Below are 25646 nucleotides of genomic sequence, written 5' to 3' on the forward strand. Positions count from 1 at the left end.
AGTACGCATTGGTTATGAAACCTTGGCAACTTTTGAACGTTTTCGGTATGTATGCATCGCATTTGACACATAGGCACCGGATATTAACTATGTTGCGATCGGAATATTAATCCGGGATGAATTGTTGAGCTGTATTAAATTTATGGACAGGTGTTTTAATATTTTATAGTGCAGCTGGCCTGCCCTTCCTCCTTGACCATGTGAAGTGGCAGAGCCCCGTACCCTCATTCCCCGTGCCTCAGGTTCCCGTCTCATTTCGACGAAGGAGATCATCCGGTCGAAATATGAGGGTGGAGGTTTATCGGAGGGTTTTTAGGGTTTGTATTAGTCGGCTTGAGTCTTCATTCAGTTCATTTGGAGCTGGTGCCGCTCCCAGGTTTGGCTTGTCTCCTTCGCATACAGGGGATGTCTTCCATGAAATCCTCTGCCAGAATTTATCCACTACATAGGACTTTGGCTTTCCGGAAATCCTAACCTTGCAGGTGATGGCATTTGTTACAGTAGGTTTTTCTGATTCTCCTGTTATGTCAGTCTTTTAATTCAAGCATATCCTTCGAATTAGTATGTGTATTAACAGTTCAATTGTTTCTCTGTGATTGAAGGTGGTTGTTGTGGCAATGAACTCCTCCTATGTGCCAGACGTTGGACCCTCAGCAACCAAACTTTTAACACCGTTTAACGGGTAAGTAATTTCATGCTTGAACTGTTTCCCGGGTGCAATGTTTGGGGTTTTTACCTTTCGACTGGAGCGGTCATGAAATTTGTATATACTCGTTCTCGTTGTTTTTATTTGGCTCCAGATTTCCATTTCCTGGCCGATGTAACCCAAGACACGGTTCTTGAGGTTTGCCTCCAAGGCTGCCTACAATTTTTCTTTTGTAGCCCCAAACTTCGTTGTCTCGGTCGGTTCTGTTGGATTTGTGAGGAACGGCCTGTTCCGTCAACGGGAGATGCCTTGGCAGTTCCCGCGGTTAAATTATCTCAGTTTCCATCTGTTTATTTCTATAACTATTTACAGTGTAATTATTGGTAACAGAGTAGTTGAGACTACGGGATTGGACCGGTCACGAAACATCTCTCTATTTTTGTTTTATAATGCAAAACATTGTTATTTCTCAAGTTCGCCGTTCTCAGGCATGTTTATTCGACTCTTAGTTATAAACCCATTTAGGGTTTTTCTGAGCAGTTACTAGTATACTATACTCGCCTCGCCTGAGTAGTTTATATGTGTATATAATGTTAGTTCTGTTATTTTGATACACCGGTTCTCATTTTACTGTGATATTTATAATCAGGCTCTCATATTCTCGGGATATTCTTATATGTGTTCTCTTATTTCTATAGCATAGTGGAACCACCGTTGTCTTAAGGGAAATAGCAGGTGGTTATTTTCCTGTTCCGTATTCGGCTGTAATACTTCTTTGAACTGTTAGAATACCATACTATCGATATGCAAGGTTAGTGATAGAAGAGCTTTGTTTACTGTTGAAAAGATATGTGCGACTATTTCAACGGTAGAATCCACACCGCTTATTGCATTTGCTATTCTGGTCTATGGTGAAATATGTATTTTATACTTGTTTTGTATATGCTTGTTCTACAATTTATACAAACTGTCATGTATAATGTAGTCTTGTCTGACCTTCTGAATCTCATTATTGAACATTCACTATACAGTAAATCTTACCAGTTCTGGTAATTTTCGGCTCGGGTCTGATATTTTATTCTCTACTAAAGTGTACAGACTTATGGTCGACAAACTGGTTTATTCCTTATATATGTAAAGTAATTCATCGGTGTTCTATATAGGGATATTTGGCTTCTGTCTTTGAGTTTCTTTTAAGGACCAATATCCATGGGAAAATTACTATATTTTCCTCTCGAACAGTTAACTTTACCGCATGTAAGTAAGGATAAAAGATAAGTGGGTTTTTCTTTTTTTTTAGATAATTTCACAGTCTCTCCTACTGTACTTTAGAATTCTGTAACTTGCAGTTAATTGTAACAGCATAGATGTATATTCATCAATAAGATAGTTTCCAGAAAGTTTCCACTTACCTGATCCGCCTGGTTGTAGATGTGTTACAGAGGTTCACCTGTACACCTTGCTGCTCTTGACCACCCAACCATGAGATCCAATGCCGAAACTGGAATCTCCCCCGAGCTATCTTGCAGGCCCAAAGCCCTCAACAAGATACATGCAACTTGTGCCTGGTTATCTGGTCCTCACCAGACTTAACCAGCTTCTTTTTTTTCCTTTTCTGTCTGTCCCTACAGCACAAAATTTTTGTCTCTACCTCCCCCCTTTCCCTGGAGGCCTCTCCAGTTAGGGAGGTAGTTTCATACAGTTTTCATAACTGATTTCCTCTTTCAAATCTTCCTTTCAGAAGTTGCCAACATTTCAAGAAATATATATATATATATATATATATATTTAATTCACAATAAAATAATATGGTTAGAGTTTAAAAACAGTCTTTCAATTCTAACTTTTTACCACAGTAAAATTCCAATATTACATTTTCCAGGGTCATCACATTATTTGTTGGGATTGTTCTGGGGTAGATCTCATGTAAACATGTAAAGGTCAAATTCCTATTAGCATAAGGAAAACAAATATTCACACCACATATTAGCAATCAAATTCCTATTTGTATAAGGAAAACAAATATTCACACCACATTGCAACAATATTATTACATAAAATTTCGAAGTTTATTTATTGGCATTGTTCTGGGGTAGATCTCATGTAAACATGTAAAGATAAACATAAACTTAAATTTAACATGTAATGTTTAACATTTAACATTTTTAATCTAATGTCGGTTTTTTTTAACAATCAATCTAATTATTGTTATGTATAAACACAATATAAATAAAAAATAAAGAAATGGTAAATAAATAAAAATATAAATAAACAAAACATCTTTTATACTTACTCCAGAGGTATGGTAAATAAAAAATAATATAAATAAACTAGAGGTATGGTAAATAAATAAAATCTCTTTTTATATTTACTCCATAAACCTCTTTATATTTACAAAAACTCAAAAAATAGGTTTCATTTAGGTGAAGCCAATGGGCCAAATACCATGGAACAAATTATTATTAATACCATGGGCCAAATACCATATTTATAAAAGTGGTATGGTAAATATATAAATATAAAATAGGTAGAAATCGGTATGGTAAATAAATGAAACTAGCAATTGCACCACATGTTGCAAAGGAAACGTGGTAAGCCAGTAGCATAAGAAAGAATAACATAGGAAAAAGAAGTTAATTTGTTTATGCATTTTTGTTTCTTTATTGTTGTTGGAGAAACAATTTGAAATTTTCTTTGCATATTTGAGCTACAAAAATTCTTTGAAATTTAAGGTTTTCATAAGTTCATGTCGCCTAATTGTGAAATGTTCCACATGAATGTTGAATTTTTTTTTAGAGTCAAAAACCAATCTCATTAACTTAATTTTGAAAAATTGGTGATGAAAAATCCAATGAATGGGTGAAATAGGAACAAACAACTAAGTCCATGAGGTAGGTAATAGAAGACTATTGGCTCTGGCTCCTATCATATGTGGACTACATGATTGAAATGTCTTCAAGAAGCAGGAGTAGAAATCAAGATATTTCTAGAACAGATTCCATCATTGATGCAAAATCAAAAGTGAGGTATACAATTGGTAGCTTACTGTTATTCTAATAACTAATGGTGGGAGAAAGGTGGCACAATGAAACAAATTCTCTCTTCTTGTGTTTACATCTACATTTTGATAGACATTGAGTTGAGAAAAGTTACTCAGAGAGAAGCAGAACAATTCCTGGGGGAAAATGGGGTGCACACAAGGGAAAAGGAAAGGAGCACATCTTCCATTAGTTTATGTTATGACTTTAAATTAATTCCACTTGATGTGACATGGTTTACTAGAGAAGCTTCCCAGTTAGATGAATTAGAGGACATTGATGAAGAAAACAATGAGGACAAGGAAGACAACGGTGAAGATGACAACGTGGATGAAGAAGAAGATTTAAAGCCAAGAAAGTCAAATCAACTTGCATCTATGAAATGCATCATTGTATAAAGAAGTGGACCTGTTCCTATATTATAGGCTAATGTGTGTGGTCCTATATTTGTCCCAATTTCATTATCTTCCTAAAAGTTTTTTTAGGATGTCTCTACAAATGAGCATCTTCCTCAGTGCAAGAAACAATAAATCACTTAATACATCCTATGTTATAGACTAATGTGTGTGGTATATTTGTCCCATTTTCATTCTATTCCTAAAATGTTTTTTAGGATGTCTCTACAAATGAAAGAATTTGTCATAATGTCCAAGATATATCAAACAATAATCCTAGGTGAGACTTGAAACCTCGAGGGGGCTCTAACAACACCCGACTTTTACCAACTTGGCATTCCACCATTGAGAACCTAGGTTATGAGGAATATAGAAAGCCATGGATGTTTGTTTTGATGGCACATGGAAATGGAAAACTTCACAAGAATAAATGACATGAATGATCAATAAAGAGGAAAATGAGAGGGTTTATGGTCTGCCATATGGGATTCTACTGCAGACAGCGGAATCGACCCGTCCCGACATTATTCTCTGGGAACAAGCGGTCTAGGGGGGTACTTTTTACTTCAATTTTTATTTGAAAGGTTTTTTACTTCACTCTTCTCCTTGTTGGCTCACCGACGTGATACCCCGGCTACATAACTCCCCGTTTACCCACTACCTACTACCTCCTCGACTGTTCAACACCCTCGACAACATTGCTTCTCCACCGTTCCAGTGTACACTATCGATTACCGCCCTTGTCGCTAGACTTACTGCTTGTATCATTTTCCTGCTCCACTAGTAGCTGGCACAATGGACATAGACCTAGTAGACTACTTGGAAGACCCGCTGGAAGAGGGATCCATTTGGATGTCCACACATTTAGCATCGGAGGGATTGCTAACCTACATCGACATCCTAACCGGCACTACTAATGAGCTACCACAGTTTTCTGGTCCTTCCAACCCTGCAGTTATCTTACCAGATGACCCGTCAACCTGGCTGGCTCTCTCCTCACCTCCCCTGTCGCCATCTACCTTGGGGTTTATCTCGGGTTGCCTTAACCTAGCCCCGATGACTCTGGCCCTGTTCTTGAACCCTTGTCGACCTCGGTTACCCACACTACACTTGTCGTTACCAGTGCCGCTACTGAACATGCTCCCCTGAACCCCCTTTTTCTCTTCTACCCCCTCATCGAGCTGTTTCACAACCATTTCACCACTCTCGGATGCCATCCCCGCAAACCCTAACCCTCCGGTGGAAGTTACAGAGGATATTGAAAGAGGTTCGGAACATCACCCATCTGCAGGTGAGCCTCGATGCCTAAAGAAGTATAAATGCTTTAAAACCAGGGTGGAGGATGTAATTTTGAGGCTCGGGGAGGATATACAGTGGGGTGACACCATGGATTTTGCAGATAGAGTTCTTGTCGACAAAATTAGGGGTCGAAATTACACTGCGACACACTTGAAGATTTGGGCCTCGGAGGTTTGGGGACACCACTTGGTCGACATCCCCTTTGTTCAAACATTCGTGCATGGTTGGTTCGCGTTGATATTTGCCAAACCTGACCACATGAACTGGGTATTGTCCTCCTACTACCATTTCGAGCATGCCCCTACTTTATTGAAGCGTTGGACGCCCTTATTTGACCCAGAGACAGAACAGATTGGGGTCGGACTTATTTGGATAGGCTACCTGGCTTGCCGCTGCAATTTTGGTCAGAAGATATATTCAAAAGGATTGGGAAGTCACTTGAAACTTACATGGAATATGAGAAATCGTTCCAGACCACAGGTATGATGGCTTATGCAAGGATTTTGGTGCATTTAGACACCATAGGAGGACTGCAAGAACACATCACCATTCAATGGGGATCCTTCTCGAGAAAGTAGTTATTGGATTATGAAGGAGTACCTTACCGGTGATGGAGATGTCATAAGGTCGGAAACCTATTGAGAAATTGTTCGCTGAACCACAAGGATAAGAAAGAGGAACAAAACAAGAATTTTGAAAAACTAGAACCTCATCCACAACAACCAACCGAGGTGGAAGATACAGAGGAACAACAGATGGAAAATGAAGTTGCAAAGGTGGACGTTGCTAGAGGATTAAAGAAGAAGCGTGGGAAGACACCTTACCAACCACCCTCCCCTCCACTGACGATATCTTGGGCAGCTCAGGGAGATGTCTTCTCCACGGGTATGTCTATTTCTTCTTTCCCTCTCACCTCATCAATAGCTATAACAAATAGTTCAATTAATTCAAATCCCACATCGATCTCATCTGCACTTAATCCGCATTCATCTCACTGTATTCCCCCCTCTGTGGGTCATTTGATTAATCATGGTACCAGGCTGTCTCAACCCATCAATGTGGCTTGCACCTTTCAAGCCCCCCCCCCCCCCGATATTTTCATTTACCCAGCTATCCATCACTTCAGCACCCATCCACCCCCCACCTCCCCTTTCGGTAGCCTCCATCTCCCGATATCCTCTGCGTTCAAAAGGTAGACTTCATGAACAGGATGTTGTCGATTTTAAACTGGAGGTCACCCCTACACCCCTTAAACCTCCCAAGGGTCGACCATCATCCCTCTCCAAATCCAAGAACCTTTCTAGCGAAGAGGTGGTGCTACGAAATTAGTAGACACTTGACAAGGTTCTTAGAGAAAGGAATACCCTAGCACCCCCCGCCCCCACCGCCCATGAAGATCATATCTTTCAATTGTCGAGGGTTAGCTAGCCCTAGTAAAAAAATCGCTTTGAGAAGACTTTTTTCATCAGTTACAGTTGACATCATATTTCTACAAGAAACCCTAGGCATGTCCAGCACTATTATCCCTCTCTTGGAATCATGGCTACCTGGTTGGTCATTCCATGCACTGGACATTTCAGGTCACTCTGGGGGCATTGCCCTAGGAGTTAAGAATCACACCATTGAATTAAAAAGGGTTTGGGGGGGAATCAGACACTTGGGGGCTGACGTATATTCTGCCACCTTAGAGGCAGAATACAAAATTATCAATGTATATGGCCCTTGTCATGACAGGGCTGATTACTGGAGGAAATTGCTTAGCTCCTCAATTATCTAGAAAGACAATATCATCCTGGGAGGGGACCTAAATTGGTTTTATGGAATCGTGGGGTCAACAGGCTCAGATAGATGGGTTGTCTAACTTTTTTTCAAATCTCTTGGAGGATCACAACTGGATTGACATACCCTCTACAAATATTCAATACACCTAGAGGAACAATAGAATTGGGGAACACATTCTAGCCAGGAGACTGGATAGGTTTCTCATCAAGAAGGCCTTATACAATGAGGTGCCACAGATTAGACAATGGGTAGGATCAGGAGGCATATCTGATCACAAACCTATTTTTCTTGAACTGGATGGTCATAAGCATATAATCAAGGCACCCTTCAAGTTTAACTCCTCTTGGTTACGAGACCCCACATATATCAAACTAGTATCTGATTACTGGATTAATCACTCGATTGAGGAAGGAGGGGATATTGCTGATGGGTTTGTGCGCAATAGTTGAAATCCTTATCTAAATATTGGGCACACAAGAAGAGGATACAAGATGATCTCATGCTTCAAAATGCTGAACAGGAAATCTCCACATATGGGGAAAACAATGAAGGCACATTTTACACCCAGGACCACAAAGATATGATCACCTCCCTTATCCAGCAGAGGACACAAATACTGAAGGACAAGGAAGAAAGCTGGAGACTTAGAAGCAGGGCAATCTGGTTAAAGGAGGGTGATGATAACACCAGATTCTATCATAAATTTGCTAATGGACAGAAGGCCATAAATACTATATGGGAACTATATAATGAACAGGGGCATACAGTTCAATCATCCTGCGATCTGGCTAACCTAGCCACCTCACACTTTAAACACATTTACAAAGCTCCTCATATTGTTAACTTGGTGGAAGTTATGTGCACTGCTGAGCATTTCCCTAGGTTTGTGGAATAGGATGAGGCTCTGGAACTTACAAGGGAGGTTACTATGGGAGAACTTGAGGTCACATTAAAATGGTTCAAGAAAGATAAGAGCCCAAGACCAGATGGTTGGTCTATTGAGTTCTACATTGCTTATTTTTACATTCTAGGCACAAATCTACTAAAGGTCATTGAGGAATGCCGTAGGAATGGCAAGATGTCTGCGACCATCAACTCTACATTTATTGCCCTTATCCCTAAAACGGATAACCCCTCCACTTTCAATGACTTCTAGCCTATATCTCTATGTAATTGTGTTACACAAAAATATCGTCACCATGATTATTTGTAGTCGGTATGGGTCTATCATCACTTGTACTGTCCTCCTAAGCAAGTCTTAGACCTCAGCTCTTCAAGTCAAGCTTTGAAAATAAGAGAAAGACATTAAAAATCAATGAAACTCTGGTTCCGCACTTTCTCTCACTGTTACCTGCGGTACCGCACCTTCTGTTTACAAAAACTGCGGACCTGCCCGCTCTGTCTCTAAAGGGGTAGGTGTGGACCCCTGTGAAAGTCAAAAAGGCGCAAGTTTATTCTAAAAAACTCACTTTGGGTTAATTCTAGATGATTCTAGAAGGAATTTTGACGTGGATTTGCCACTCTTAGGTGGTTCATGCATCCCAAAAGAGAAGGAGCTAATCCCTTGATGAGAGGAGCTATCCCTTTGAAGGAGGGCTTTATCCCTTTCAAGGAGGACCTAGTAACTTCCCTCCATTGCACTATAAATTCAGGCATTGGGCTGGTTTCTAGGGAGGTTAGAAGCTGAACATTTTTTGAGGGTAAATGCTAGTGAAATTAAGACTTCCTAGTTGAGCCTAAGAGGAGAGATCACATACCTTTTTGGCTTCATTGGGAAGTGAGTGAATCTTTTCAAAGTAGAAGAGACTTCTTGTTGGACCCTGGGAGGAGCTTGTACAGCGTCAAGGCACAGGTTGTAAAGTTCTTCTTCTTTTGAATTAATACAATCAAACTCATTTTTCTCAACAAGTATCTCATGTTATTTGTTTCATGAACTCCTTGACTTTCATGTTAAATATGTTTTATGATATTGGCTTTTCAGGTGCTATTTAATTTGTTTGCTTGTTTGTGTTTGTAGATTCGTGACAAAGGAGCTCATTTGGATCGAAGGAGCGAAGGCTTCCACAAACTTGTGTTGGACCTAAGGTAGGCCCTAAAGCACTTGTTTGCCTTTGTTTATAAAAGCATATTTAGAGAAAGAAAGTGTCTGGTTGGTTTGCTTGTCATTAGGTCTTCTTTAGATTCTAGGAAGGTCTATCTTGTCCGCAAGATCGACTTATTCCGTGTGACAAAATGGCGACCATAATGGGAAATTGATTTTTTCCTTGTTTTTACTTTGACCTGAGAAACTGTGTTTTTGTTTCTGTTTTTGGCTTGTTGTATGTAAAATTGGGTAGAGTTTGTAGATCCAGGGTTATTTTTCGTTTTTCATAGCTTTGGGAGAGGACCGCACCCTAGCCTTTTGACACAGTGCGTACCTATCCGCACCTTTGCTTTTAGCACAGAGCGGGACCGCACCTGTGTTAACTGTGGGCCTGTGGACCCTGTCAAAATTTTGAGAAACCTAACATTTCCTCTGTTAGTCAGCTTAGTTTTTGTTTAGAAGTTATTAGCCACTGCCCAGACCTGCATATAACTTGTCAGAAGCTTTCCTTAGGTTGATTTCATTAGTGTTAGGGTTTTAGGTGAAATTCCTAGGAGTTTTGCTTGTTGGGTTTGTTTTTCATTTTGGTCTTGTAGTGGCTCTAAGCTTAGAAGCTGTAGGGACCTCAGATCACATTGGTGTCTACCAGCGTTCTTATGAGTCTGACCATTTATGAAATCTCCCCTTGTTGAGGAATCCGCTTTGTGTTTTCTTTTTACAAAACTTCGTAAAGCTTGTGTTTAAAAGTTTGGATTTTCATTTTCAAAAAGAAAACAAAATTGGTTGTTCTTGGCTGATTTGTGATTTTGCATAAATTGGTCCTTAGCTTACATCTAGCTAAGTAAAACATCCTTAAAAATACATCTTGTAAGCTTCGACTTCAAATAGGTTTTTATAGTTTAGAAATCTCAAAATTAGTTCTTTGCATAGTTTTGAGTGTTTTATAAAAAATAAAAAAATCTCTTTTGAAAAAAAGTTTGTTTTTGGTAGTGGTTGAGTGCTTTGAAAAGAAAAGGGAAATTTTTGTGAAATAACTAGTTGTCTCGCTTTGAGTGCATTGGAAAGGACAAAAGCTCTTCTTTTAAGTTGTTTGTTAAGAAGGATTTGTATTTATAAAGTATTTGCATTCTCAAACTCTTTCTTAGCTAGAAGTTCATCGAAGAGAAAAGATTGTTTAAATCATCTTAGGTGCATTTTTAGTGATTTTAAGTCGAGTTTTCATACCATGAGTTTCATCTCCACACCTTTTGACTTAAAAAAAAACCAATAAAAAATAACGCTTAAAGTAAAATTCATCTAGCAATATTTTTATTTCTAGGGCTCTGATACACCAACTTAGCTTAGGCTAGTGTCTTGGAGTAGGAGAGTAATTAACTCTCTAAGACAGTAAAAACAAAAAAGTAGCTGTATCTTGTGGTAGGGAAGAAATCCAATTGTTGCATTTATGCTCTGGGAAAGCTCCTCTTAAAGGAGAAGCACAAGATCGTGTCCAAACCAGTGTGGGAATCAATCCTTCCTCATTGGGAATGACGCCAGATATTCACGTATTAAAAATGGTAAACCTCGGATTAACCATTGTCGAGGAGCCTGGGGTCACTTGTTGGTAAACCTTGGATTATGTCAAGGAGCCTTCAAGGGGATTGAGATTGCTACTCTTCCCTTGCGTGCGTATCGGATCATAGACTGTTCCCCCAGGTATATTTGTTTCAGTTGGTAACCTTAGTGGCCATATTCTTTAGGATTCTTCCTGAGGTGATAGTGGTGGGAAGATCCCACTGTACCTGGAGCAGACATCAGCTAGACTCACTTGGATTTTCTGGGGGGTTCTCTTCACTCGAGACGGTTAAGTGGAGGAACTTGTGCCAGTCTATTCATTAAGCAGGTTTCCGGGGTAACTGTTCCAACCGCCATTTCTGTATTGAACTCTGCGACGTTGGATTTCATCACCAACTAGTGTTTTCAGTACGGAAAGTTACTGTTTGTGTGTTTGATCTCCTAGATTCTTTAGGCGTGTGATTCAAATTTGTTTGGTTCTTTAGAGGCTTTAGGTGGTTTTTATTGAGATTTTACTTTGTTTGCGTGTGAAGTAGTTAAAATTTTATAACTGTGGCTGAATTACCGAGGAAGTTCCGTAGACTTCGGGGCCAACCTCCTGAGTTTTCACCGAGCCAGCTTGAAGGCTTGAAAGTCCTCGTAACTCCTAGAGACAGTAGAGTTGGGTCACCTGAAGAAGGAGAGTCTTCTTTGGTAGTGCATCCTGATTTTCAAGCGTTAGTAGCAGATTATAATCCGCAGACAGTGTCTGTTTCCGAAGTTACTGGTAGCTTTTCATCTACTAGTGATATAGGTGAGGAACCTAAAATATCCGAACCTGAAAGTGAATTTGTTGCTACTCCGACATCGGGGTTTGCTTCTCGAGCTTCTAGTGGTCCTGGTTCACCTAGTGTAGAAAGAGTAATCACCCAAGATCTTCCTTCTGGACTTATAGCTATTGAAGAACTTGCTACTCCAGAAGAAGAAGTAGGCATCCCTATCCCTGAAAATCAACTTGTTATTGAGCTAAGGGAGCGTGAATCAATTTTTTACAGTCCACCTAGGAGCAATACTTGGTATCTTTCTTTGACTAATTTCTTAGAAAACCCAGGGTTAAGTTTTTCACCACCTTGTGTTCCTTATCACCCAACACCTAGAGGTTATTATCCTCCGTTAAATATGTCAAGACAGTCGTCCATGTTTACTCAATCAGTCGAATCCTTACTGTACGGCGGTCCTTCTGTTCCCTCTGGGTATCAGTCACTTTCTGGTACTTTTTTGGGAGCATCTCCTCAACCCATTGAGCAAGGGTTATTAACTGGAAGCAATGGTACTAAACCATTGAGCGTAGAAGATATTCTCATGATGTCAGGTTCTATTCCCAATCCTCAACCTCAAGGTGGCCAGTTACCGCCTGGGGGGCAGCCTCAATTATCACCTGGGGGGCAACCTCAAGGTTCTCAATTTGCGTCTGGGGGGCAACCTCAAGGACAGTACATACCTATGGGACAGTACGTTCCTTAAGGTCAACCCCAAACTCAATATGTACCCCATGTTCAACCCCAGTATCAATTTATACCTCAAGGTCAACCCCACTATCAGTATGTGCCTCAAGGGTATCAACCCCAAGGTCAGTACTCGAACCAAGGTTTCCAACCACCCTCGGGTCAAACGTATGTTCAAGGAATGGGAAATGTACCTTTAAATTATCAATCCTACCCTCAACCCGGTTATGGTCCTCAATATACTCAACTTGTTATGGGTCCGTACCCCGGAATGAATATAGTGTGGGATCCATCGCAAACTCAACAGGTGTTGCAGCCAAATGTACAGTTGTCATCTCAAACTAGACAACCCTTAGTTTCTAGTACACCCCAGCAACCAGTCCAGTGTAACATTCAAACTTCTATACGTTTGGTAGTTTCTTAGCCTGGGCCTAGTACGCCTCGTACTCTGCCTCAAATGACTGCTACAAATGCCACAACATCTGTTCAATCTACCCCATCTACTTCTGGAGTATCGACAGCTCTGGCTTCTACTGTTCTTGTATCTACTCCTCAGACATCTTTACCACCATCTGGATCTACGATTCAAACTTCGGTTCAGATGCCTGTAGGACAACCTGGTTCAAGTACGGTTGTCACAAGTCAACCACAATTTACTTATCAACCGTACCAGGGACAGTACCAATTCGGTCCTGCTGTGCAGCAGCCAGTCTATCAGTATCAACCGTACCCTGGGTACACATATCAACAACCTCAAAAACCCCAGTACGGCCCGGTTAATCCTGGTTTTCCGGGAGGATACAATATCCCAAATGAAATTCCTATTCCTAGTTATCCTAGATATCCTCCTCCTGGGGCTGGTCTCATGACCTAGAAGTTTTAGGGACCCTAATCGTCAGTTACCGTTTATCACAACTTTGGACTTGCTTGACTTGTCGTGCCTTACGAACGATCCCATTAATTATCTTCCGTTTTGGCCGCCAATGCCGAATAAGTTTCCTAATGACATTCCTAAGTTCGAAGGTAAATCAGGAGAGGACCCGTCGAACCATGTGATGACTTACCACCTCTGGTGTGCGTCTAACTCCATTTCAGATGATTCAATCTGTCTAAGACTTTTCCAGTGCACTCTAATTGGTCTCGCGGCCAAGTGGTACATTGAGTTACCACAAGGTACTTTTTATAATTTTAGTCAGTTAGCTACCTCGTTTTTTACTCATTTTCAATTGCCAGTCCGATATGACAATGGCACGGAATTGTTAACTTCGTTAAAACAATCGACGTCCACTTACATTTCAGATTAGATCTTGGCTGAGTGGTTTGTAAAATCTTTGTTGCCAAAGATCACTGAAGATGTAGCTAAAGCCGTAGTTGTTACTGAGGAGCAAGTAATTGCTCAAGCACAGTACCTTGACTTGGTTTATACTCAGTCAGGTACGTTACACGAGAAAATCCCCGATCTTCCCAAGAAAAATCAAATCGCTACAGCTCCTTCGGGATCTCATGCCGCTGATGGTATGATTGGTACGGTTAACACTAAAAGTAAGAAGAAGTCTTCCAAGAATTCTTCTCCTATCATAACCTTGCCTAATTCCCCGAAAGGATATTATTCTGCAGAGATTTCCGCCGATATTCATGTTATAGAGTCATCTACAGCCAAATCAAAATCCGGTGGGAAGAAGAAAGGAAAGAAGAAGAATAAAACGAACAAAAATTCAAAGGAGAAACCTGAAAAATCGGAATCCAATGATGAAAAATGCAAACCTTGTTATCATTGTCTCATTTGTGACGATGAACATTTTACAAGAGACTGCCCTCATCGTGCAGAGGTTGCGAAGATTGTCAAAGGTTCCCAAATGCCTGCTGTTTTGAAGGATCCTTTTCCAGCTCAAGACAGTAAGATGATAGGTTCTTCCTTGAATGCCAATGAAGAACCCATACTGATGATGTCCCATGTTAGGATTGCGACTCGATCGCAAGATTATGGTAGTAAAAGTCATGTTGATGGTAAAGAAGTCGAATCTTCTCATTCTAATCCATCAACCTCAACTCCCGGTTCCGATCCACTACAGATCGAGAAACCTAATCCAGACTTGGTAATCAAACCGCCCGCCAAGGGTATACTTCGAAAGTCAGCTTTCAATCCACATGCGAGAGCGGCTCAGAACTATAACATTGTTGAGGATTTAGCTGTTTCACCCTCAGCAATGTCGGCTTTGGAGGTGCTGCAATCATTTCCAACACAACGTAAATTACTTTTGTCGGCTATAGGAGCTGTTGACATTCAGGACTCGAACCTAATGATTTTTTATTTAGAAAATAGTACACCGCGCTTACCTCATCAAATGGCTTTCCAGATTCCAGTGATAATCAAAAACAGGCCTATTCATCGAACTGTAATTGATGAGGGAGCCTCAACATGTATTATGTTGATATAGTGTTAGACATCGCTTGGTTCTCCTTCGCTAAATCAATCCCCGACGATTCTAAAGGCCTTTGATGGCCGTGGGTTTCATCATTTTGGAATTCTACAAGATTTGCCTATAGGGGTTGAAGGAAAAATTGTTAATCTAGATGTGGAGGTGGTTGATGCCCCTCTAGATTACAACCTTCTCTTGGGTCGAAGTTGGTCTTACGCTATGACAGCGGTCGTTTCATCGGTCTTTTGGGTTATAAAGTTTCCTCATAATGGAAAGATCATAACAATAGACCAGCTGGCTTACCTTTCATCTGACCCAACCTCTTCTAAAAGTATTCAGCATGTCGGTAAAATGACTATCCCGTATAAGGATGTTGGAGTAGGACTAGTTAAAGATGCTGGTTTACTGGGAACTTTACCTTTTCCTCCGATCAACGCATCGTCTTCATTTGCAACCATTCATATGATTACGTCAGACACCATTGTTTATGATGATCCTTGGATCACTCCTTCTGAATCTGAGATAGACTCATTTGGTGATGTCATGCCTTTGAGTCCATATGAAATTGCGTATGAGGCCATGCAATTATTTACCGACCCATTTTCAACCGAAATTGACCTAATGAATGTGGTCCATGAAGAATCACTTTTCACATCAAGCTCGGATTCGATCACGTTTTCTGAACTTGTTCACTCTGATGAGAAAATTCGTGGAATCTTATGTGTAGATGATTTACCATGGGAAGATCTCCATCACAGATCTTCGTTTTTACCCGAGAATGATCATTTGAAAATGATTTTTCATCAATTTTTACGACTGAATATGCCAAGGAACCTCAGAATCCAATGAAACACCCCGATTCAGAGTTAAATTTGGGAAACATCTCTCGAACTATTCCTATTGACATTTCGGTTAAGCCTGGAATTGTTGAGAACATTCATATAGGTGCCTCGTGTACAGGTGATGAAATTCAAATATACGAGGCCCCATTTCAAGAATTCCACGACGTGTTTGCCTGGTCCTATGAGGAAATGCCAGGAATTGATCCCGCGATTGTTGTTCATGATATCAAGACTTACCCGGACGCTAAAACCATCCGGCAACATTTGCGTCAGATTCACCCAAGAAACCCTGCTGCAACTAAAGCAGAAGTTGAAAAATTACTTAAAGCAGGTTTCATTTATCCAATTCCGTTAACGGATTGGGTATCGAATATTGTTCCGGTTAACAAAAAGTAGGGAACAATAAGAATATGTATCGATTTTAGGGACATCAATCGAGCCTGTCCAAAGGATAATTACCCAACTCCCTATATCGATCAAATCATTGATGATTGTGCCGGCAGCGAAATATTCTCCTTCATGGATGGTTTTTCCGGATACAATCAAATCAACATTCTACCTGCCGATCAACCAAAAACGGCTTTCATTTGTCCATGGGGGACATTTTCTTATTGCAAGTTACCTTTTGGGCTCAAGAATTCCGGAGCAACTTTCCAAAGGGCCATGTCTTATGCGTTTCATGACATCAAGCACATTGTGCAACCCTATCTTGATGACTCGCCTGCTCATTCATTACATCGAGCAGATCACCTCATCCATTTATGAGCAATCTTTATGAGGTGTAGGCATTATCGGATTCGATTGAACCCACACAAATGTGTCTTCTGTATAGAAACGGGTCGATTGCTGGGGTTTGTAGTTTCGAAAGACGGCATTCGCGTCGATCCCTTGAAGGTCGAAGCTATTGTCAAATTGCCTCCTCCTTTGAGTCTTTGCCAACTCCAAAGTTTGCAAGGGAAAGCAAACTTTTTACGACGATTCATTCCTAACTACGTCAAGGTTACAAAGGGTTTTACCCAGTTGTTGAAACAAAATACTCCATTCTATTTGGATGAGATAGCTCAAAAATCTTTTGATGCCCTCAAACACACGTTGACCCATGCACCATTATTGCATCCTCCCAACTACAACCAAGATTACTTCTTGTATCTCGCCGCCTCTCATTCCACCATTGGAATGGTCTTAGTTCAGGAAGATGAATTCGAAACTGAACATGTGATATACTACCTTAGTCGAACTTTAAATCCAACTAAGTTGAAATACTCACATGTCGAGAAATTGGCATTGGCAGCTGTTCAAGATGTCCAACGTTTTCGTCACTACATTTTACTACGTATAACTACAGTGATTTCGGATTGCAACCCTATGATCTACATTTTGACCAAGAAATTGCTAGGGGCAAGTACTCTAAATGGATTGTTATCCTGCAGGAGTTCGACTTGGAATTTGAGAAATCTAAGTCTAAGAAATCTTTAGTCTTTGCGGAGTTAATGTGTGATTTCCCGCGTACTGATATGGAAACTGTGGTGGAGAAGCCCATTGCAGACGAATCCTTGTTTCTAATCAGCACCTTAGATCCGTGGTATGGGGATATCATCGTTTATCTCCAGACCCAATCCTTTAGGCCAGAAATTTCAAGGTCAGAACGTTGGAAAATACGATTCCAGTCCCAACAATACAAGATTATTGGAGATACTCTTTATCGCCGTGGGGCGGACTCTATTTTTCGACATCGCTTAACTCACGAGGAAGCTGAAAGGGTTCTAAATGACTGTCACTCTGGAGCATGTGGCGATCATATGTCTGGGTATGCCACAACCCAAAAGATATTGTGCGCTGGTGTTATAGACAATTTTGTGCCTTACAGCAACAAGCATGAATTGTCTATAATTCAAGGGATCCAAAGTTCCCTAAACATGATGTTTCTACCCCTAGAGGAACAAGGTCAGCAAACCAACAGCTCTCAGATCAGTTCTCCACCTGAAAACACTCAAAAACAAGCAATCCTGAAATCAAAGCAGGTGCTCCACTAGGCTTCTGCGCTGAAACACAACTGCTCCATGGTGTACCTGCGTTGCAAAGCAGGTAGAACAAAGCCCACCTGCGTTGGGCGAGTTTGGACATGTGGCACAGTGAGTCATTGCTTTGGAATCTTCCAAAAATGACACTTGGATCAGGTATTTCACCTTGTGATGAGTCAGAGGCTTTGTTTCTCCAAGTGGGAGCAAGGTTCACCAAGTGGACTCAAGAACTGAAGATCAACTAAAGATTAACTGAAGAGAGAGAGGACACAAGGCAGCTACACATCAGTTGCAAGCTGACTCATCCTTTCTCAATTCATCTATATATTGAGCTCTCTCCTATGAGCTCAGGAGGCTGGAATTTTGTGCAAAGTAATGATATGTTGTTGGTTTCATTCTTGAGTTATTGGGTGATTGTTTGAGAGAGGTGAAGAAGAGCAATTCTTTCTGCTGGGAGGTGTTGCTGGGTTGGAGCCTGCAATGGTTGTAATACTCTCAGAACCTTTATTTCTTCATTAATAAAAGCTATTGAGGTTCTTCTATGTGCTCTTGTTTCAATTATATATTGTGATGATTGCATGTTTGGTTTACACTAATCCATGAACCAGTTATGATTGCATGCCTCTTGTAGTTTCCTTCTTTGTTGTTTTGTAGGATCTCATTGTAGCTGGGCGAGCAGAAGGACAAAGAGCTAGGAGCAAGCGGCCAAAGAGGAGAGTTTGGATTCGACATTGAGCGCAAGGCAACGGTTAGTGCTTCCTCCATTCTCTTCTGCTTTCATAAAGAAGTAAACCTTCAGTAGTTTGTTTTACAGTTGCTGCTAAGGAACTGTCACCCTTAGAGTGGGTTAGGGTCATCCGAGTCGGATACTTTTCCCTACAACAAACTGGCGACTCCGCTGGGGATCGTATCCGTTTGATTGTGTTTGTAGTATTTTGCTATTCATTTCTTGAACAAAAGAGTACCAAATCGAAAAGCTTTTGACTATATCAAAAGCGAAGTAGAGGGCAGCTACTCTTGCTCATTTTCTGAGCAAATTCATGACTTGAAGAGCTGATCTACAAAGATCCTTGTAAGCTCTTAGTGATAGCTTTGCACCTTCTAAATCATCCCTTTAAGTGTGCTTGACTGATTGCTTCTGATTTGAGCAAAAACCGTGCATTTTTGAGAAAATTATGACCCGGAAACTGTGAAAACGCAACTCTCGTTTTCCAAAGCAGGTAGTACACAGGCTACCTGCTTTGCAACGCAGGTCCCGAACTGACTACCTACGCTGAGAGCCAGTTTGACTGTGCAGAGCCTGCGTTGACCCAAATTTGCTTAGTGCATTTGGGGTTTCCTCCTTTCTCTTGCCTGTTTTCACTTAGTTTTGCTGCTAGGTGTCAGTCTTGTGCCTGTTTTGAAACCAATATTACTTGCCATCATTCCGCCTCTGTTATATAACAAAATTGTACTTGTTCTTTGTATTTCTTACTCATTTACAATTTCCCATAACGAAAAGTAAACTAGTCATGCTTTTGGCCTCTTAGATCTGAACCTGTGTTAGGCGTTTTGCTGGTCTAAAGAGTTAGCTTGTTTGCTGTCCATAGCTGGTTAGTCATTTTACTTTCGTTCGTATGGTTTGATTTCATGTATTTCCAGTGATTAAGCAAGTGAATCTTAAGGTGTCTTTTGATTTTGGACAAGCTTGTTTACTTTCGCTTTAAATCGAAATCAAAGTTATATAACCACTTTCTTTTTGTATCCATCCACATTAAGAAAGGGAAAAAGAAAATACATGCATTGTGCATTTTGCATTTGACTGTGTGCATGACGATTTAGGAAAATTTACATTTTAGTGTGTGCTCTATGATCTGTGTGAAAAGATTTGCCTTTCTTTTCCCTCAGTAGTTAAGGTTTTCAAAGTTGAAAGATTGAAAAGTTTGCTTCTCATCTTAGACTGCATTCAGGAATTTGTTGCATACATCCCGTGGTGATCCTTAAAGGCAAACTGATAAGCAAGATCAACATTAAAATAAATCCAATTTACATAACAACGCTTTGTAACATAACGCAAACATCTAGAGGTCTAGGTAGAGACGTGTTCCGGCGTCGTTAAACGTAGTGACTGTCGATCTCTACGAAGGTGGGTGATTCCTCCTGAGAGTCGGTGGCACTAATACGGATTTGTGCTCCCACGTACCGTCGAGTATATATTGGGAGACCCCTATAGGCAATTATCCTTTATCCATAGGAAGCCGTGTCGACCGCCCTACTGATCGCGATGCAGTGAACACAGCATTCACGAAGATCGACCACCCGTACCGTAAAACGTATTTTGTGGTTTCGCGAAAAGTTTGGCACACCCTCTGCCTAGAACTCCAGAGCAGTTTCTTTTGGCCTTTTTCAAACTCTATAACTGAAAAAGTCCATCCGAGCATTTGTCACTTCGGGCTCGTTAAAACATCGAAGGCGACTAGAGTCATCTTTAGCTTTTTCTCGACTCTTAAAACATGAAAAAGCAAGTTTGTGTCTAAAAGCGTCGTTAATAAAATTTATTTTAAGCGGAACATAATCACCTGTTATTCCCACGTTGATATTTCAGTTGAAAAGTATGGAGCCCACCAACCAAGGAGGCAACCTTGGCGGAAGTCCAAATCCCTTCTCCTCTTGGGGAGATGTTGGTGCGCCTCATATGGCAACATTGTCACTTCCAGGATTGACAATCGGCCTACCTGTATGGCTCTTTTCAACTAATGTAGTCCAGATCGCCACTAATCCTGAGCAGTCGAATCAACAGTCAGACCAGTCTAGAACTACCCACCAGCCTTCCACTTCTTACAATACTTCCTCTGATCCTTCATCTTCGCAAGGTAGAGCTGGCAAAAGTCAGCCTCCCATGGAGAAGAAGGAAAGGAAGAAGAGAGAAAAGAAGCAGAAGGGGCCTATGGCGAAGGCGACTGGGGGCAAGCAAAAGACAGCTGACAAAAACCCACACACTGCACCGACCGGGCCTAAATCGCCATGTGTCATTTGCGAAGGGGCCCACTTCCATCGTGATTGTCCTTGTATTCCCCGGATACTAAGGGACTGGTCCCCAAGGTTGCACAATCCGGTAGCATCAACCTCTGGTAGTCATGTTGATTGCAGTCCGTCAACTAGCGAGAGTGAAGGACGAAGAGGGAGACCAAGATCACCCTGTATATTGTGTGAAGGCGAGCATGCCATCCACAAATGTCCATTCTTAGATGAGGCAAAGAGAGTTTTGGAAGATCGTCCGGTTTCGCCGTTACGACTTCCTCCTAGATACCAAAAACTCGCGCCTAATCCCTCGATAGTTGAAAATCCAGCTGACCCGCCCAAGTGGTCAGCTGAAGTGTCGGTCATTGAGAATGAACCTACTGAACCCAGACCAGACGAAAGTCTAAAGGTCGAAACGGCAGTTGACCCGGTTCTTCCTTCAGAGGTTTCATCATCCAATGACTCTGTCATTGAAGACCCATCTTCAAATGACACCCTCACTGAAGAGGATAAGGATGACACCGTCCATATTCTTTTCATCAACACAGACTCTGATGAGCATCAAGGCAATGCGCCCATTCCTTTATTGCAGGAAGGAACATCGTCAGGGTCGTATCCGGCCGTATATTCAGTCCCACCACCAAGCAACCTAGTTGTATCCTTTGATTGGAATCAACTAGGCAGACCCCGGTTACCAGCCAGTATCCCATTCAGAATCATAGTCCAAATCTACAGAATGGTGATGGCTGGAACTATCATTGATGAAGGGGCATCTGTGAGTATCTTTCCTCTGTTGCTTGGAAAGCACTAGGTTGCCTGGCGCTTTTACCTGAGATGAGAAATCTATCAGGTTTTGATAAAGGAACCAGTCATCCGTTAGGGATTCTCCCCAATGTTCCGGTTACATTGAAAGGGAAGACAGTTCGCATGAACATCATGGTCGTCCAGGGACCCTTGGCATATAACTTACTCCTTGGACGAGACTATATATATTGCATGGAGGCAATAGTGTCCTCGCTCTTTAGAGTCATGTGTTTTCCGCACGAAGGAAGAATGGTCCAGCTAGTAGACCAACTTTCATTTCCAGGATCACGCATTGCAAATAGTCAAATACCATCCCTTAACCGTTTATTCGCTCAAGGAATGCCACCTCCCCCGGTTCTACTTCCCGATGAATGCGAGTAATTCGGAAAGAAAGAACTGGGACCCAGGGGGCATGCACCCTGGCCTGCCTTGGGTAGAGAAAACCTTGGGTATAAAGTTAATTTCCACAAAAGGATGGACTAGTCCGTACCCCGTCCGGCAGTGGAAGAGAGGGTTGTTCTAGGATAAAATTCTTTTGTCAAAATTATGTGAGCGAAGCAATCGCTCCCTTTGTCTAAAGAAGTGGGCTCTCCTAAGGAGGGGGTCTATTTGTGGCAGCAAGAAGCCACCATCTTTGAATGTCAAGCCTCACCCATTAAAACAAGCTGTTTTGAAGGATAAGTAGGGGCAGTCTTCAAAGAAAGAGATGAAATTGCTGCAACAAGTAGTCACCATCCTTAGCAACCTAATGATAGACATCGCCGAAAAGAGAGTTTAGTTTGTGGCAGCAAACAAAACCATTTTTCGGATAATAAGTAAGAGATGGCAGAATCTTGAAATTATACTTTATACCTGGGGGCATGCAAACCTTTTGGAGTGCAAGCACGGGACGACTATTTATTTTTTAAATTTTTAGGTCCTCCCTTTAAACCTGTAGGTCTAACCCGTTAAACTCGTAGGATTAGCCGTTTCCAGCTTGCATAAAGAAAGGATGAATGGCAAAAGTTAAAACCTGCCAAATTGGAGTGATTAGTGAGGTATCGCTCCTTAAATAAGATTACCTCACCTAAGGCATTCCTTGTTTTAAGACTGGTATAATCGAGCAGTTTTAGCAATGTTCATGCTCGTTAAAAAATAAACGCAAGAATCGAGCAGTTTTTGTGCAGATTTCATGCTCGTTAAAAAATAAACATAAATTGTGAGCAATCTTTCCCTAGCAGTTCAAGCTCACCCAGAAAAATGAACCGGTAAACAACCTCGAGAAATGTAACCTTTGAAAGCCATATTAAAAGCCCTTGGTCGTGTTTATATGCCATCACCTCCATCCGTTCATTTGGCCAATCGTTCACCTCCATATGTTTGTTTACCCATTTTGAGGAACAGCTGCGAAGAGTGATTTCACTTAGCCATCCTTGTGACACTGCCGTGATTGGAGAATTCCAACCTGTACCTGGAATCTGCTGCTATCCCTGTTCATCACTCGTTCCTCAAAAGACGAGTCTTCTTTGAGCTCTTTTCACTGACTCGTAAAATATGAAAAGTTTGCCGAGTTTTGGCCTTCCAGCTCGTTAAAGCGACCGGAAAGCTATCCATCCTCTAGATTTTAATCTTTTTGGACCTGAGGGATTATTGCACAAAAAGATCGAGCGCTTGTTTTGTTCGGCTCGTTAAAGCAACCGAAAATTCATCCCTTCTATATTGTTTTATACTTTTTCGGACTTAAGGGATTAGAAGACGAAAAAGGAATTTTGGAGTTAACTTTTCGTACCTTTTCAGACTCTCTAAAAATGAAAAGGACCGAGTTTTCCTTGTCGTTAGACTCGTTAAAATGATTAAATAGCGACAAACTTGTCTTTAGACGAGAACGAGTTTCCCTATCGCTAGGCTCGTTAAAACATAGCGATGGGCTTGCCCGAAGGGCAGGTTATAGAACAAGCATATGTTATCCTCCTCAAGCTTGGCAAAAATAAAGAGGTACTGGTCAGCAATGACTGGGGAAAAATTGGGAGAACCTCACAGCATTAATGGTAGCAAGTCGCTCTTGAACATGACACTTTGTCCTCCGTACCGCTTCGGGTTGGGTTGTTTCATTCACCGGTCGCAGAATCATGGTCCTCGCCACACCATCCACAATTGGGGTAATGCTACCAATCCATCACATCAGTGTCGTTATATGTTCAAGAGATGTGGTTCTGTAAAGAGTCAACCGTGTTCCACCCACTGCCATACATTATCCTTCATCCACTTCATGACCGCCACCCTGAATCATACATCATAGTTTGTTTTCACCTCATCACAATCGCTAGCTCCGTTCCGTGTCACTGATGTGGGATTCATTAAGGCCCTCCTTTGACGGATCGCTCCTTGTCGACATCAGCTCATTATCCAAGGAGTTGATCTAGGAACACCCCCCTCAGTACTTTGAAGCTTGCATGCCTCAATGGCAAGTTTCTCACTTCCGGCGACAGGTATACATCAATGACCTTCGACCAGAAGATTTTGCATGGTGGTCGACGCCAAGTCCTTTATTCCCACCATGTAGATTGTACTGCCGTACCTTGAGGGTCATCATCCTTATCGGTGATTCCTCTCGCGCTTGTTAACGGTTTACATCATTGACCGGTAATCAAGCGATGTCTTTCCATGTTCGACTTCAAGAAATTCTCACATGGATCGACTTGTACATCGAGTGAAGATCGGAAGAGATTGAAGACCCCGGATCTAGTTTCATCCATCCGGGCTGTGATATATATTCAGGACATAAAGACATTTGATATGTACATCATTACAGCAGATGATCATCCTTCTCAAAGGATGATAAATTCGGCAGGGAATTATCAGTCTACAATCAGACGATCGTCTGTTCTATGTACCAAAATGTATTTATAAAGCTGAGCATGGGAATGCCCGCCTCAGCTAGATCATGAAAAATGTATGAAAAATAATGTATTGTATTGTATCTTATTACATGACACTTCTCAGCAGATTGAATGAACTTCAGATCCTCTCAATAAAGCATTTCACCCGATAAACGACCTCATACTTTAGGGGGCATCTGTTATAGACAATTTTGTGCCTTACAGCAACAAGCATGAATTGTCTATAATCCAAGGGATCCAAAGTTCCCTAAACATGATGTTTCTACCCCTAGAGGAACAAGGTCAGCAAACCAACAGCTCTCAGATCAGTTCTCCACCTAAAAACACTCAAAAACAAGCAATCCTAAAATCAAAGCAGGTGCTCCACTAGGCTTTTGCGCTGAAACACAACTGCTCCATGGTGTACCTGCGTTGCAAAGCAGGTAGAACAAAGCCCACCTGTGTTGGGCGAGTTTGGACATGTGGCACAGTGAGTCATTGCTTTGGAATCTTCCAAAAATGACACTTGGATCAGGTATTTCGCCTTGTGATGAGTCAGAGGCTTTGTTTCTCCAAGTGGGAGCAAGGTTCACCAAGTGGACTCAAGAACTGAAGATCAACTAAAGATTAACTGAAGAGAGAGAGGACACAAGGTAGCTACACATCAGTTGCAAGCTGACTCATCCTTTCTCAATTCATCTATATATTGAGCTCTCTCCTATGAGCTCAGGAGGCTGGAATTTTGTGCAAAGTAATGATATGCTGTTGGTTTCATTCTTGAGTTATTGGGTGATTGTTTGAGAGAGGTGAAGAAGAGCAATTCTTTCTGCTGGGAGGTGTTGCTGGGTTGGAGCCTGCAATGGTTGTAATACTCTCAGAACCTTTATTTCTTCATTAATAAAAGCTATTGAGGTTCTTCTATGTGCTCTTGTTTCAATTATATATTGTGATGATTGCATGTTTGGTTTACACTAATCCATGAACCAGTTATGATTGCATGCCTCTTGTAGTTTCCTTCTTTGTTGTTTTGTAGGATCTCATTGTAGCTGGGTGAGCAGAAGGACAAAGCGCTAGGAGCAAGCGGCCAAAGAGGAGAGTTTGGATTCGACATTAAGCGCAAGGCAACGGTTAGTGCTTCCTCCATTCTCTTCTGCTTTCATAAAGAAGTAAACCTTCAGTAGTTTGTTTTACAGTTGTTGCTAAGGAACTGTCACCCTTAGAAGCGGTTAGGGTCATCCGAGTCGGATACTTTTCCCTACAACAGCTGGCTACTTCTGGCCGTCTTTGTTTAAAGATTGTATTACTACGGTTTGAAAATGCCACAACTACCAAATTTTTGATCGAAAGATGCACGCTCCACCTGCTCCTCTCCACCATATAATTGTCGTTGGTCCTTTTTCCAAATGGGGTATCGATTTTA

General features: G+C 41.3%; 1 long non-coding RNA gene across 1 annotated transcript; it reads left to right on the forward strand.

The window, feature by feature from the left end:
- The first annotated feature begins 205 nt into the window (after positions 1–205).
- Positions 206–1143, forward strand: LOC149172356 (uncharacterized). The gene is made up of 3 exons (XR_016259631.1): positions 206–482; positions 603–682; positions 801–1143. It is a non-coding gene; the product is annotated as an uncharacterized LOC149172356 (long non-coding RNA).
- Positions 1144–25646: the final 24503 nt, after the last annotated feature.

This window comes from Pinus tabuliformis, chromosome 4_2, assembly GCF_031772625.1.
Source record: "Pinus tabuliformis cultivar Carrire ecotype Pingquan chromosome 4_2, CPIR1, whole genome shotgun sequence".
NCBI classification, from domain to species: domain Eukaryota; kingdom Viridiplantae; phylum Streptophyta; class Pinopsida; order Pinales; family Pinaceae; genus Pinus; species Pinus tabuliformis.